The sequence below is a fragment of the Nuphar pumila genome, chromosome 10 (assembly GCF_984573655.1).
Source record: "Nuphar pumila chromosome 10, dmNupPumi1.hap1.1, whole genome shotgun sequence".
Lineage (NCBI taxonomy): Eukaryota > Viridiplantae > Streptophyta > Magnoliopsida > Nymphaeales > Nymphaeaceae > Nuphar > Nuphar pumila.
Genome location: NC_143258.1, coordinates 41930679 through 41946715, shown reverse-complemented (window position 1 = coordinate 41946715; position 16037 = coordinate 41930679). Strand labels below are relative to the sequence as shown.

General features: G+C 39.1%; 1 pseudogene; it reads left to right on the top strand.

The window, feature by feature from the left end:
* The first annotated feature begins 14759 nt into the window (after nucleotides 1-14759).
* Nucleotides 14760-15739, top strand: LOC149826735 (short-chain dehydrogenase reductase 3b pseudogene; annotated as a pseudogene).
* The last annotated feature ends 298 nt before the right edge of the window (nucleotides 15740-16037 follow it).

Here is a 16037-nt window from a genome sequence, read left to right as displayed (position 1 = left end):
AGAAAACAATATTTGGAAGAGAAAGAAAGGCGGCGGAAGGAGGAGGACTAGAAAAAGGAGAGAGAAAGGAAGGAGAAGGAGGAGAAAAAGGAGAGAGAAAGGAAGGAGAAGGAGGAGAGAGAAAGGAAGGAGAAGGAGGAGGCAAAAAAGGAGAGAGAAAGAAAGGAGAAGGAGGAGGAAAAAAAGCAGAGAGAAAGGAAGGAGAAGGAGGACGAGAAAAGGAAGGAGAGAGAAAGGAAGGAGAAGGAGCACGAGAAAAGGGAGAGAATAAAGAAGGAGAAGGAGAGCGAGAAAAAGGAGAGAGAAAGGAAGACGATGGTGGAACCAGTAAAGAAGGAAAGAGAAAGGCAGTTGGAGGCAGTGGACTCACCAGAAAGGCCTAGGTTGGAGGGAGAACAGGAGAAAAGAGCGACCAAGGTAAATAAATCTGTCTTGTCTTTGAAGATTTAATAATATATTTAGCGATTTTGGTATAGCGATTACTGTGTTAGGTATTAATATGTATAGCAATTACTATGATAGTCTGTGTGCAACCAATATTATTTATAGCAATTAGTAGAATAATATTTATAAGTACAAATGAAACTAATTGACAATTGGTAGGAATAATATGTTATTTTGTGTTCCAGAGAGGTCATAGGAGAAGTAGAGCATCAGATGAAAAGCTCGGAGGTCAGTGTTAATGGCCTGTAGTTCTGTCGTGTTATGGTCAACTGAGTGCATATCAGAAGGACCGATTACGAAATATGCACTTCGGTGGCCTTTTGAACCAGCAATATTTTGAAACTTGCTGGAATACCATGACCCACCTGGTAAATAACTGGAATGATAAGACTAACACATTCCAGTTTGATTCTTTTGAGATCACCATGACTCTAGAAGATGTGGCGAGAATCACTGGCCTTAAGTGTGATGGCAGTGCTGTCCTATCACGACATTCAAACTATAACATAAGGAAAAAATGCACGACCCTTTTAGGAATGTCGAAGGACGAATGGAGTCAATGTATTTCTGGTGGAATGAAGTCCACATCAATGAAAGTCTCATTTTTCTGTAATAAATGAGAAGGTCGCTCCGCTACTTGTGCATCTGAAACAACTGACCAAGAGTTGCGCAGCTTCCTTCTTTATTTTTTTGGTCTTACATTATTTTTCGATTGTTCTGGTTCGAGAATAAGTTCCATGTGGCTGCAGTACGTGGCAGACTTAGATGAATTCGACAACTATGCCTGGGGTGAAGCTATGCTCGCACACTTGTACAGTCAACTCTACCGTGCGAGTAATGGTACAAAAACAGTTGGGGGATTTTGGCCATTTGTTCAGGTATTTGTTGATTGCATACTTAATAATTGTAGACTAATTTCATTGAAGGTTGTAGTGTTATTAATAATATTGTTTTTGTTAGGCTTGGGCGTGGGAACATATTATCCCATTGCGTCCATGTGGTGCCCCTGCGAGTTGTGGTTTTCCAAAGATTGGTTGCTGGGCTAGAATAAACGTCACAGTTCATAATGCTAAGTCCATTTTAGATATGCTGCAACTGAATGAGGTAAACGTTCTAAAATTATTTACAATCGTGTCAGCATTTATCATTGAGTATTATAAATTGTTGTAATGTTAAGCATTCTTAAGTAATCATCACTGCAAGATTATCTTCCGTAGTACATATCATTGTCGCCATATCATGCTTAAGTAAATTGTAATATATTTGTCACTCGTTATTAAAAAGAATTACCAATGTACAGGTTTTGTGGATACCTTATAGAGATGGGGAGGACGATGACCAAGACGTTGTTGCAGAGGCTGCTAGATTGTCTGAACGCGATTTGTGGCTGTTTTGCAATTATGAAGCCAAGTTGCAGCATGGTAGTCGAGTTCTCCTGCAATCTGGCTTGGGGCAGTCTATCCCAAATAAGCCATTGGAAGTGAGAAGGAAGATGAATAGTGGTGGGTGCAGGAACGTGAATTGGCGTGAACGCTACAGGGATGAATTATTACTTTGAAACTCAGGTGGTGTCCGTGTCGTATCGTATGATTCAAATGGACGACAATTTGATCCCTCATATTTCGAAAGGTATTGGGAACCAATGCGCTGAAATTTGGCGATTGATAAAATTGGGAACCCATGGCTCCCAACTTCCCCCTCTCATGTTGCAGCCCAGCCTCTACAACCAAAACATCATCTCTCTCTGATTACAACAATGATTCACTCAGTAATAAAGCGCGATGAAGAGAGAACACTTGCTACAAATGAGAACATTGTCTCTATCGCAAGGTTCGATCTTATGGAGAGAGAGAATAAGAAATTAAGGACATAAATTAGTAATATGGGGATACAATTGAACTCAGTGGTGGAGATGATGACCAATTTTTTTAGTAAGATGGACGCAACCCATAGGCCACCCAGGATAGACAGTCCACCAATAAAAAGAGAGAGATAAGTGTATGATATTTCATTTGATTCGTCAAGTGCCTAGGAATAAACCCTGAGCATTCTTTTTTATCACGATAGCCATTTGTTGTAATTGTATAATTAATTGTCGTAACTTGACATTCTTTTATTGTTTAATTCTTTATTATTACATGTAACAGACACGTTTCGTCTGTGGATCTAGTAAATAAATAAACTTTAATTAAAAATAGATGTTTGTTGTTCAGAATGCGTGACATTGACTAAGGTCGCCATCGTTATGATAGAGCATTTCTGCCCAGCAATCGCTGTATTTGTCTCCGCCTCAATAATACATCGCAAAAAGGATTTGCAATGTAGGCCATGAACAATAATTTAACGAGTTTTGACGTCGTAAATGATAACAGTCAATAGAGATAAGAAAAGTTTGATGCTCAGAAATTGCTACTGATGATCATAAGTAAATTGTAAGTAAATTGCAATCGCGCAATAGGATGCCAGTCAACCAAAATTGGTACGATATTGTTCCCTGTCAGAAATCGCTCATTTGCGGGGACACTTTCAATGCAAACTGCGAAATAGGATTGCAATTTATGAGGTCAACAACGCAAACGACAATGGCTTGTCCCTTTGTAAATGTTGTAAGACAACAAGGATTTGCGGTGTTAAATGATACTAGTATAAAGCGACAATGAACGTTTGTTGTTAAAAAACCGACAAAGGCTAAAATATGTGGCATGAATATATTGATGTATCCATGTTTGATAATCAATTTAATAATCGTCAAAGATTATTCATACGTGAAAAACGGGTTTGTTCGGGTCGGGTCAATCTCCCACTCAATCATTGTTATAATATGAAGTCAAAATGATGGTTTTTTAATTATTTAAAACCCAATAATTTAAGATGCAGGTTGTTTTCGATAAAGGGTGGTATTCGAAATGACGATTTTTTAATTATTTAAAACGCAATCATTTAATTTGCGGGTTATTTTCATAAAAGGGCGGCATGGGAAAAGACGTATTTTTTATTATTTAAAACGTAATCATTTAATTTGCGGGCGTTTATCGAACAAGGGCGATATGTGAAAAGACGTATTATTAATTATTTAAAACACAATAATTTAATTTACGGGCGGTTTTCGAAAAAGGGCGGCATGTTAAAGGACGTTTCCTTTATATTTAACTGACGACGTCGATTCCGTATCTGCGTTGCAAAGGTGGCATCAATATCTTCGTCCAGGCATGGCGCCAAAGAAGAGGACTATGGCAGCAATACGACCAGGCATGGCGCCGAAGAAGAGGACGATGGGAGCAGTATGACCAGGCATGGCGCCAAAGGAGAGGACGATTGGAGCAATACGACCAGGCATGGCGCCAAAGGAGAGCAAGATGGGAGCAATACGACCAGGCACGGTGCCGAAGAAGAAGACAACCACTTTCAAAGTACCAGCTTTAGCGCTTAAGATATATATTTTTTTAACCTCCTGACCGGTTTAGTCAACATTTGCCTTTTCATGTCGTATTTCGACTTTTGTTGTTTACTGTAGAAAATAATTTCAATGTCAAATTCTGAATACTACGCTCATGGTGCACTCAGTGCAACATCCACAGATAAGGGTGGGCGGCAATGCCCTAACGAGATCGTAGCTGACATCTAGCAGATGCAAGATAAATTTGCTGACTGAAACACTATTACTAATTTTGTACGTACATAACCACTACCATTTTCTTGGTCTTCGATTTGTATGTTTTGAAGTTCGTAAATTTTTGCAACCAGACAATGTGTGATTTTGTCGATTATATTCAAAGCAACACAACGAGCAATACAGTACGCATCATCACCCCTTATTTCATGGTATGTCTGGTCTACCATTGTTTTATTTGCTTTTATGACTTACTCACTTTTCTTGGTGGTTAAACCTTACTATTTCGTGCAACAGATGTACGTCCGGCGAAAGCCATACACCAGTGGATTCCTAGATGCACTACCTTGTTGGAACAACAGTGAGGAGTTCGTAGACTTTTCGAATTTTGATAAGGTAAGTGAACAAACCTCTTTTCTAAGGTTTAGTCGTTACATCCCCATCACGATCTGTCTATGGAATTATAAATTATTGTATCGATTCACAAATTTTACTTCCTACGTTGTGGCAAAATCTAGAACATTGGGTCTTATACGAGATAAATTTTGTGGAAAAAAAACTATGGCGCTACAACTCATTGGACTGCCACAGTAGTGTAGAACGTGATGCTATGCATTTGGTAAGCTTCTGCCCATAGGTGAAGCGTAGCTATTTGAGGTGGACCGGACTGTACTATATTTTCCTTTTATCACAGGCGGGATTTCTGAACGACTATGTGGGTGTCGACATTGCCGAGTGGATGTTGCTCTGTGCTGACGATGCTCCTGTACAAAGTAATAGGGTCAATTGTGGCATATTCGTAATGAAGCATATTAAAGCAATATACAAAGGAGAACCTTTTTTCGACGTTGTATGAGCTTTGTATCCGCTGTTATTGGGGATTCCTATTATATATTGGTTTCACATTACATATTTTTGTTGTACGAAGATATACCGGAATTACGCGAGGAAATATGCAGAAATTTGATTGAGTTTAAAAAGAACGAGAGACAAAATATGTAATGTGAAACCTATCGATTGCTCTGTATGTACAACCTAACGAGCTTTGTCATCACCGTTCTCGCCCAACTCCGGCAATGTAGTCGCAACATAGTGAGTAGCGGTCGACAGAAGCGGAGTTGGCTGACGTGAAGCTGCCGATGGTGCAGTCGCGGGCATTTAATTTGTGGTCGTCAGCGGTGGCGAGGGACGCAGTTGGTGCGCTGAGGGTGGCCAGCAGGAGCTCCACCGCGTCCTCTTCCTCTCCCTCGCGAGGAGGAGGTTTCAGAGGAGCGGTCGTTCCGGTGATGGGGGTTCATCTCGCCGGTATCTGAATTGTCTGGTTTCTGGTATCAACACAATCAGAGAGAAAAACACAGAGAGATAGAGACAGACTGAAGATATGTAGGAGGACTTCCGGTAGACAAATTTTGTAAGACTACAAATTTTGTAAATCTGTCGCCGTTGAAATATAATTTGAACATTACAAAACACTTTTGTAAATCATTGTATTGCTTCATCTATAAAAACTAAATCGTATCAAGAAATAGTTTTGTGTTGTATGCGCTTAACCAATGCTAGTAATGCTGCTCTTCGGTAATTAAAAATACTGTACAGCGAAAGATATTTTGTTGTTGTTCCGAAATCGTTGTATAGCTCGCATTACGTGAACGAAAAAAGCGGAAATGGATTTCCGCGATTTGTGGTCCACAAAGACACGTAATGTTTGAAAACTGACGAAGGGTGATAGGACGTTTCATTAATATTTGAATGACACATCACATAGGTTAAGGATGTGTTCCACTTTGCTTCGCGAATAAGGAACCGACAAACATAGGATTCCTGCAAAAATGACTTGTTCTTGAATCAAGTGTATAGGCGGCTTCGATGCAGTTGTGGTATCCGTGTAGACTCTTTTCATATGTATGCAATATCATAATTAAAGAAAAAGTCGTTTAAAATTAAAAAAAAATTCAAATTCTTACACAAGATTTCATGGTAGTAGTAGTGAAGCTGACGTTAGACCACCATTTCTCAACAGCAAACCCATCTTATCGTTGTATACTATTTATAATTACGAAAGCGACATTAATGGCTCTTGTTCACCGCATTCATCTTGAATCTCTTCTGCGATTTTCATTCTGTGCGTGTCAGCAATAAGGCGATGTTTAAACATTAAACATTTCATAACGATGCTGACTATTATCATTTCGAACATTAGAAGGCTTCGTTCATTGCATACATCGCAATCTAATTCTACACTTGTCAATCATGCGGGTTGGGCACCGCTGGTCGTTGCCTTTTAGATCCTCGTGGTGGCTCGATTAGTTTTGCCTCCGCAATTAGAAATGACGTCAATTTTTGGCAGAGTTCTTTGCGGAATCCAGGTATATCAACCTGCAAAAACAAATTTTAATGTGGAACCAATAGACATGCATTTAATCACTAATAACAGAGGCCAAGAAATGACATACATCGTCGAAACAGGGTTCTGCACCATTGTATATCGCTTCAATGTACTTCATTACAAATACGCCGCAATCAACACCATTATTTTATAAAGGAGCATGGTATGTCGTGCGATAGATCCACTCGCTAACGTCGACTCCCAAAATGGCTTTGACGAAACCGATCTGAGAATAATGCGGCCGAAAGTAAATTCATGACCCCAGTACACTACACGATACTCATATAGATGAAATCTTACGAGATGGGAAATGTCAAGTCGTAAACCACTGTCAACTTCCAACGAATTGTAACACCATAGTTGTTTTTCATGTAAATCCATCACGTATAAGACCCAATGCTTTTCAGCATGCCAGAGTGTAGGAATCAATATCTGCAAATGGATCATAAAAAATGCTGTTAGCACTGTTATGCTGTGACCTTGCACTCTAGGGGTGTTTACTTATTTTTTCATTAGACAAAAGGTCTTCGCAATTATTACCGTTAACCCAATAAGGTAGGTCGTCTTTAAATCCACTGGAGTATGGCAAACGGCATAAGATAGTCTGCAAACCGAAACCTTATTAACAACAATGTTAACATACGAATCAACTGGACTAAATCAATAACCAAAAGCAACATAAAATACAACTGTTATACCATGAAATACGGGCTGACGATGCTTATAGTCTTGCTTAGAGCGTTGCTTTTAATATAACTGACGAAATCGGATATAGTCTGTTTGCAGCAAATATGTTGTTGTTAACGTACGTACACATGGCTTACGTATATAGACAACTCCTATTACTTTCATACGAACAAAATTGCTGATCATGTTGCACTGTGCGAATTCATTGTGCATTCTTTTGATGTCCTGCAGGAGTGATTGACTAAATTCTCGCCCAACTTTGTCGGTGGATGTTCTATTGAAATGAACAAGGACATTGCAATGAACGGTATTGAAATTACATTATAGAGTACACAACACAAAGCGCAAATACAACATGAAAGAGATGGATTTTGATGGAAATGGAGACGATGTGTAGACAATATTGTACTGATTTGCCATTGTTGGTCGTGTAGCTGTCTTTCTTTGCCTCACATGTTCGAGGGAGGAACTCCAGGTTTATAAAGGTATCGTCGGTTTGACTATTGCTGGTTCACGAAGTAGAAGATAATCACATCGTACAGTGCTTGTGTGACTATCTATGAGCCAAAAGATCTACTGCTCAACCACCGTGATAAATGAATAATGTATGATTAATCAAAAAACTTATGATACATCATTTGCTGTCCGTATGCAACGCATATGTGTATTGCGATTTGTAATCAACAAACGTTATGTTCCTTACTAGGCTAGCCTATTGATGACCTATTTCCTTTTACTCGTAGAGTACTGTGGAACATGCGAGGCGTGTAAGTAGTACATCGATTGGATGAGGTGGTCTTATGACCTCGATCAATACAGACGAAGAAGAAGAGGAATAATTGCCATAGTCCACTAGATTTCAAGAAGGCCTACCTTACTGGGATAGCATTAATAATTATGGAGACCCTTTTGTCTAGTGAAAAATTAAGTAAACAATCCTCGAATGCAAGCTTACAGCAAAACAGTCCTAACACCATTGGTGGACCGATTTGCATATATTGATTCTTACACTCTAGCAATCTTAAAAGCATTCGGTCTTATAAGTGATGGATTATAATGAAAAAAAATTATGGTGTTACGTTCAAAGTTGTTTGTGACTGGTTTCCCTCCTTATTCAATTCCGCAGCAGAATTCCAAGCGCGCCGCCTGATCATGTTGAGGTTGTCCTTCCTATTCGCTGGACAACGATTTGTAGTAGTGATCATCAGCTGAATGACGATTTGTAGTAGTGGTCTGTCTGTGTCTATGAACTCAACTCCATTTTCATCCTTTGTTGTCCTCTCCTCTTTAACAACCACAACTATCTTTTGATACTTGTCAACAAGCCATCGGTAGAAGGATGGCACACCCATCGCTGGATAGTTTGTGCTGTGAGCCGGACAGCGATTTGTGGCTTTTGCAGGAAGTCGATTCATGGCATCACTGAATAGCGATTTGTGACATCGCAGCATAGTGATTTGCGGTTGTCCTTCGAATGTCAATTTAAGCAGGCTGAGAAGGGTTGTTCAAGTAAGCTTTTTTGAGCCATTGATCAAGGTTGCGATTCATTTTATGATCTGAGTAAGCTTTCATCTGCATTTTCCAGGTAAGTGGTTGCACAATGTTGGACTTGTGTAACGATAATAAAACAAAATCATTTTATGATCTGAGTTTTTTTGGTTGATTTAAACAAGTTCTTTATTTATTGAATTGCGATTTACATCCAATAAATAGAATGTGTCCCAACATAGCTGCCAATCTACTTTCAACATTGAAATAGAAAATATAAGACACATACTACAAGTTTCACAGGAAATGCAAACCTCCTCCCAACATTGATTATATACCAAAAGACTTCTAAAGCGCAATTTACGATAAATAAAATAATAATCTATTTTACAAGATGTTTATACGCACAAGTACAAAGAAAAAGATAGGCACTCGTAGCTTGTGAACATGACACTATCTTGGAAGTAGACTGACAGCTATGTTGGGACACATTCTATTTATTGGATGTAAATCGCAATTCAATAAATAAAGGACTTGTTTAAATCAACCAAAAAAACTCAGATCATAAAATGATTTCGTTTTATTATCGTTACACAAGTCCAACATTGTGCAACCACTTACCTAGAAAACGCAAGTGAAAGCTTTCTTACATCATAAAATGAATCACAACCTTGATTAATGTCCAAAAAAGCTTACTGGAACAACCCTTCTCAACCCGTTTGGATTGACATTCCAACAATACCCGCAAATCACTATGCTGCGATGCCACAAATCACTATTCAACGATAACCACAAATCGCCATTCAGTGATGTCATGAATCGACTTCCTGCAGAAGCCACAAATCGCTATCTATGGGTTTAAGCAAATCCAACCACGGACCGCAAGTCGTCACTGACAAATCACTATAAACTCTTAACAAATCCGACAATGTGGAAATCGGGTCATGCAAAGAGACATGACAGCTAAATTAATAGCCCACACGAGATTCCTGTGTCTCATACCTATCTATCGAATGCATCAGAGCATGTCATGCAATAGAAAATATAAGACACTGCATTAAGTTTCACAAGAAATGCAAACCTCCTCTCAACATTGATTACATACCAAAAGACTTGTAAAACTGAAGCTATTGTTGCTAAAAATCTGGTCGGGAGGAATGGAGGTTTCAACGTTTGGTGTTACTTCTATAGGGTATTGCTGCATGTTAGACATTACACGAGTTAGATATTGACAAGCTTCACATAATGAAAAGCAATATAATGTTTTACATACCTGTTCATTCGAAGGGCTTTGTTGTTTTTTATTACAGGTTGGTTGTTTATTAGTCCTTTCCTTGCCAACCAATTCTAGTACACCATTTACCCTCCAACGACTGCGATCAGAGGCAGGTTTTCTTTTCATACCCTTCGCTTCATAAATATGTCCATCATAATCAACAACGTTCACTACTGACTTGTTGAAGATAATGTTTACGCTTCGACGCAACTTCTCAGGAGTGTCAAGCGAAACATGATTTTCACCAACGTTGTTCGATCCCATTATCTTCGACTGGTATTCATTCGCTGCAACGAACTTAAGGTGAATTAACTCCAAGTTTTCAAGTAACTGCATTGAAGCTTTTCTCACGCATACATAGCCTTCTTCACTTCTCGATGCCAAATCAGCAACATGCATAAATGACCTACACAGTTGTTGGTAATGGGAGGCTATGTGGCACTTCTCGTCAACACCAGATTTACTCACATTGTCCATAATAATGGTTTCAATCTTTGCACGTCTCTTTCATCTTCACATTACGTAAGACTCAGGTATTTCTTGTATCTTCTCTTGATTGAGTGCCTTTAATGCATGACAGCATAAAATACCTTTGAATTCATACATTTTGCACGAATATTCAACTCTTCCGTTGTTAACATTGTACGTGACATGTGCTTCTCGCCTTTCGTGATGCTTTTCGCCCTGCCATAAAATATGGTATTTGTGCATATTCTTGGTTTGCACGAGTCCTTCTATTTTGCAATTCATGACATGTAACACCTCTTTCTTGATCCATTCAAATACAGTTAGTGTATACAGAGCTGCAGGTCACATCAATATTTTCATGCCAAAAGTTAGAGGTCTTGTGTTGAAGCATTTCACGTCTTGTTCAAGCTTATTCTGTCTTAGACCGTCTACAAATAATTCATATTGTTCCATGAAACGAAACATTGTCAAACATGAATACGGGGTTTTCTTCAGCGTGGCATGCATAGATTCAGCTCTTTGTGTGCTTATCAAACCAGCACAAAAGTATAGTCTTCCATATGCCAATGCCCACTTCTCTTTTTCTGCATATAAATTTTGTAACCACAGACAATCTTGAAGGTCGTATGTCTGAATCATTTCCTCCCAATCAGACATAAAGGTGATCTCGTCTACGCTCTCAAGCACACACCTAGTAAACTTTTTGTCAAACTCTGTCTTCTGATTAAATATGTGTCCTATGTTCTTTGCTGCATTTTGAAAGATATGCCACAAACATAGGCGATGATGTGCATCTGGCCACACATGAAGCACTGCAGCCGCAATTGCGTGATCACCATCTGTAAGTACAGCTTCAGGTTGCTTCCCGTTCATTGCCTGTGTAAATACTCTGAACAACCACTCAAAGATTTCCTTGGTCTGATCATACAAAAACGCCCCGCCTAATATACAACTCTGTGCGTGATGGTTCACTCTGACAAACTGCGCAAATGGCCATTGTTCAGTATTAATCTTTACTGTAGTATCAAATACAAGCACATCATTGAAGTATTCATAATCTACTCTTGACTTTGAATCTGCCCAAAACATATTCACAGCATATCCATCTTCGTCCACTTGCATTGTACTAAAGAAACCATGTTCATTGCTTGATTTATTTTGTAAGTAATCAACCAAAGAACATATTTCTCTTTTCTTCATGTTATATGTCCTCTTTCTTCTCAAGTGGTTTCTTAGATCCAAAGGTGTGAATGGCACAATATCGCGACCACTGTCGATGTAAGCAAACAAATTGTATGTCTTCCTTGGTGCAATGCTGGCGCTATCGGCTATTTCAGCCATTGCACCATACGCTACAGTTACTTTACGATGCAACCTTAGCATATGAGTCATAAATGATGCAGATAAATCATGATTATGATCACTGATTAAAGTATGAACTACAAATTTCTCATTTGGATGTCTTCTCAAAACCATTCTCGCTTGACATCCACATCTTGATTCTGGCATGCTCCTTGTTGGATTTCTCATTGATTTTTTCCAACCTTTCTTGGAACAAACATACGTCTTTCTAACCAAGACACCCAGTGCATTTTTTTGACCAAGAAAACCTTCTCACACTGAAGCCAACTTTTAAGGCATAATCATTGTAAAATTTATATGCAGCTTCCTCCTTATTAAACTGCATTCCTTCTACAAGAACAGAGTCAAGTGTAATTTCATGTACATTCCCAGTTCCTACACTTTTATTATGTGTACTGACATCAAAATCTACCTCATTATTGAATTGCATTTCCACTACTGAAACATTCAAGTCTAGTGTGCTTCCATTTACATTCCCGGTGCCTACTCTTTTATTATGTGTACTGTCATGGTAATCTACCTCATTATTGAATTACATTTCTTCTACTGGAACATTCAAGTCAAGAGTGGGTCTAATGCCTGCACCTTTTTTTCATGTGGATCATTAGCGCAGATGTTTAATTCTTCAGTTGCGTCATTAATATAGATGTTCAATTCTCTAGATCTTTCAATTGATTGAGCTACATCATCTTTACTACAACCTGATGATAAGCTCAACAAAGTTTTAAGCAATATATCAATTGGTGTTTGCAGCAAAATAGCAAACAAATCGATATTAACTAACAAAAATATATCTCACAAAAAACAGGAGTATGTTACTAATACAGAGGTTTGAGATATAATGCGTATAATGAGTGAGTGTAGGATACCTGATGGGGTAGAGGCCCTTCCTAGCATTTGTAAACAAGCATTCTTGTCAACAGGTCCCAGCGTTTTACAAATATCGATAAGTTTCCAACCATCGTAAGAACAAGATCTACCTACAATAAACAAACAATGCCTTAATGGCACACAAGATGACATGTCTTCTTCATCGATAGCATGATGAGATGGAAAGCTACTCACGCCGCCTTAATGGCACTGGTTGGAATGTTTGTGCATCATTGCTTTCTTCCATATTAGCCTAACAACAACGAAAAAGAAGAGAAGAAAGTGGAATGTTTTGTAAGCAATATATCAATTTGCGTTAGCAAGCTCATACGTTTACTGTGATTTAATCAGGATGTATATAACAACGGATACCGATAAGGTTAAGCAAGTCAAAGCAACGATTTAATGAATGACAGTATCCAAGCAAGTGTGGTTTGATATTTTCTTATACTGAGCATCGAGTTGTCACTTACCAAGCCAATAAAAGATACATGTCATACATGTGTGTTGACGATAACACTCTCATTTTATCCACGATGTTGTAAAGCGAGTTCAATAGAAATCGCTGACAGAGCAGCGGTATGAATGCGAAAATCGCCTCAGCAATCGTGTAACGATGTGTTTCTGCACGCACACATTTTCAATCTCTGTGTACAAATATCTTAGAAATACATATTACAAAACATATAATATCTTACAAAGCGATATGAATATTAAATAATATATTGAAAATCGATACGGCAGTTCAGCATAATAACTTACAACTCGACAATACAAAACCATAATATCTAAAAGGTTGATAAATATATCGCACAATAAATTACAAATGGATACAGAAGAAATCGAGCAAAATAGCAAACAAATCGATATTAACTAACAAAGATATATCTCACAAAAACGGGAGTATGTTACTATTACAGCGGTTTGAGATACAATACATATAATGAGTGAATGTAAGATACCTGATGGGGTAGAGGCCTTTCCTAGCATTTGTAAACAAGCATTCTTGTCAACAGGTCCCAACGTCTTACAAATATCGATAAGTTTCCAACCATCATAAGAACAAGATCTACCTGCAATAAACAAACAATGCCTTAATGGCACACAAGACGACATGCCTTCTTCATCGATAGCATGATAAGATGGAATGCTACTCACGCCGCCTTAATGTCACTGGTTGGAATGTTTGTGCATCATTGCTTTCTTCCATAATGCCTAACAACAACGAAAAAGAAGAGAAGAAAGTGGAATGTTTTGTAACACAAGGCAGACACGAGAAGGAGACAATGTGTTGTAAAACAAGATAAAAAACAAGGCAGAAACCTCGACTGGAGACAAAGGCAAAATTTTTGTTGATTATGGGAGCTACTGTTACAGCAGATGGCACAAGAGTTTCATGAATAGGGAACGTCTCCACTTTAAATAGTTAACATCAAACTTTTTGGATAGAGGACTTTTTTGTCCTTTTCTCGAACCGTATTTTCCCAACTTTTGAATGGAGGATATTTTTGTTATTTCCTCGAACCGTCATTTCAGGGAAAGAAAAGCAAGGGTGATTAAGTCTTTGCAACAGCACCAGAGTCCGATGCAAAGTTATGTCATCATACACGGGAATACGAGCCCCATGTGCCTAAATACGTGCCGCTCATTCGACCCCCCGAACACAGACGTGGGATTCTGTGAATCATCGGGGGCGAACATACACCACCCTCTCTTAAAAATGAACGTCAACCCTCCAACAGTTAATAGGGCTCATTGTGCCATTCAGATGCCATTCATTCGGAACACGGACATGGGAAAAAAATTAGGGTCCATCGAAGTGATGGGTGTTTCATCCGTACAGGTTTGGATGTCATTCATCTTGAGATCAACGACATCCAAAGGAGACCTGATCCCATCTCTTTTTTAAAATGTACAGCTGAGGATGAGCATGTGTTGCATTCAGTGTTCATTATAAAGTTGAACAACCACTCAAAGTCTCCATCTCTTCTTTCCCTCACCACCGTCAGGCTGGCCTTAATGAAGCCAATTCCTGTACATTTTCATTAAAATAAAAGCAACCTCTCTCTCTCTCTCTCTCTATCTATCTATCTATCTATATATATATATAACATCACCCCTCCCCCCCCTCTCTCTCTCTAAAGGGGCGTCGACCGTTCGCACCAACAATGTCGAAAAGAAGGTAAAGTTTTTTTTCTTGAAAGAAAAAAGTGAAGGTAAAGTTGAGTTAGCCCTATTAGAGAAAGGATCAGGGGTTAGATACGATGAGATGAAAGGATGCTTTCTAGAGTTTGATGATTAGTTTGTTCTCTTTGACTCTAAATGGTCAGTGTTATATATGCTCAATCATCTGATAAATCTTTCTCTTTCACTTAGGTTGGAAGGGAAGGTGGCAATCGTGACAGGGGGAGCTAGTGGCATAGGGGAGGCCACTGTGAGGTTGTTCACAGACAATGGTGCAATTGTTGTTATTGTTGACATCCAGGATGAGTTGGGGAGCCAAGTTGCAGCATCCATAGGACAGGACAAGTGCAGTTACAGGCGCTGTGATGTAAGAGATGAGAAGCAAGTGAAGGAGACAGTAGACTACGTCACAGAAAGGTATGGCAAGTTGGACATATTGTTCAGCAATGCTGGGATCATGGGCGCACCCACGAGCATCCTAGACATGGACCTAGATGAGCTAGACTCCATCATGGCCACCAATCTACGGGGTTCTGCTACCATGATAAAGCATGTATCTCGGACAATGGTGGCCAGGAAGACGCGCGGCTCGATCATATGCACCGCTAGTGTTGCGGCCTCTCTAGGGGGGATCGGTCCGCACTCCTATACGATATCAAAGCATGCTGTGGTTGGCCTGGCTAGGTCGGCCGCGAGTGAGCTTGGCAAACATGGTATCAGAGTCAACTGCGTCTCTCCCTATGGGGTTGCCGCTCCTTTGGCATGTGGCCCTCTTGGCGTAACTCCGGCGGAGTTAGAAGCTGCGTGCAGTGATGTGTCTAACTTGAAGGGGGTCGTCTTGAAGGCTGGTCATGTTGCAGAGGCTGCCCTGTTTCTAGCTTCGGATGAATCGGTTTACATTAGTGGTCACAATCTTAATGTGGATGGGGGGTTCTGTTCTGTTAATCATGCTTCCTCTGTCTAAAAGTGACCTTGTATAATTTGGCAAAAATCAGTAAGAAAAAAAAAGTTGGAGATGTATATATATATATATATTAGAGCATAACTGCTTGATGAAGTATGCTTAATGATAATGGGTTTGTTTGCTCTTCTGTTATTTTTTTCGCAGTTTCGGCCTCATAAATGTATTGTGCATGGTCCATTTACAAAGAATTCACACCTGCATCATGTGTTTTCGGTGAAAAAAAAAATATTTGGAGTCTCAAAAATTTACAAAGATTTTGTACTGTTGATTTTTTTAACCTTAAAAAACCACATCCATG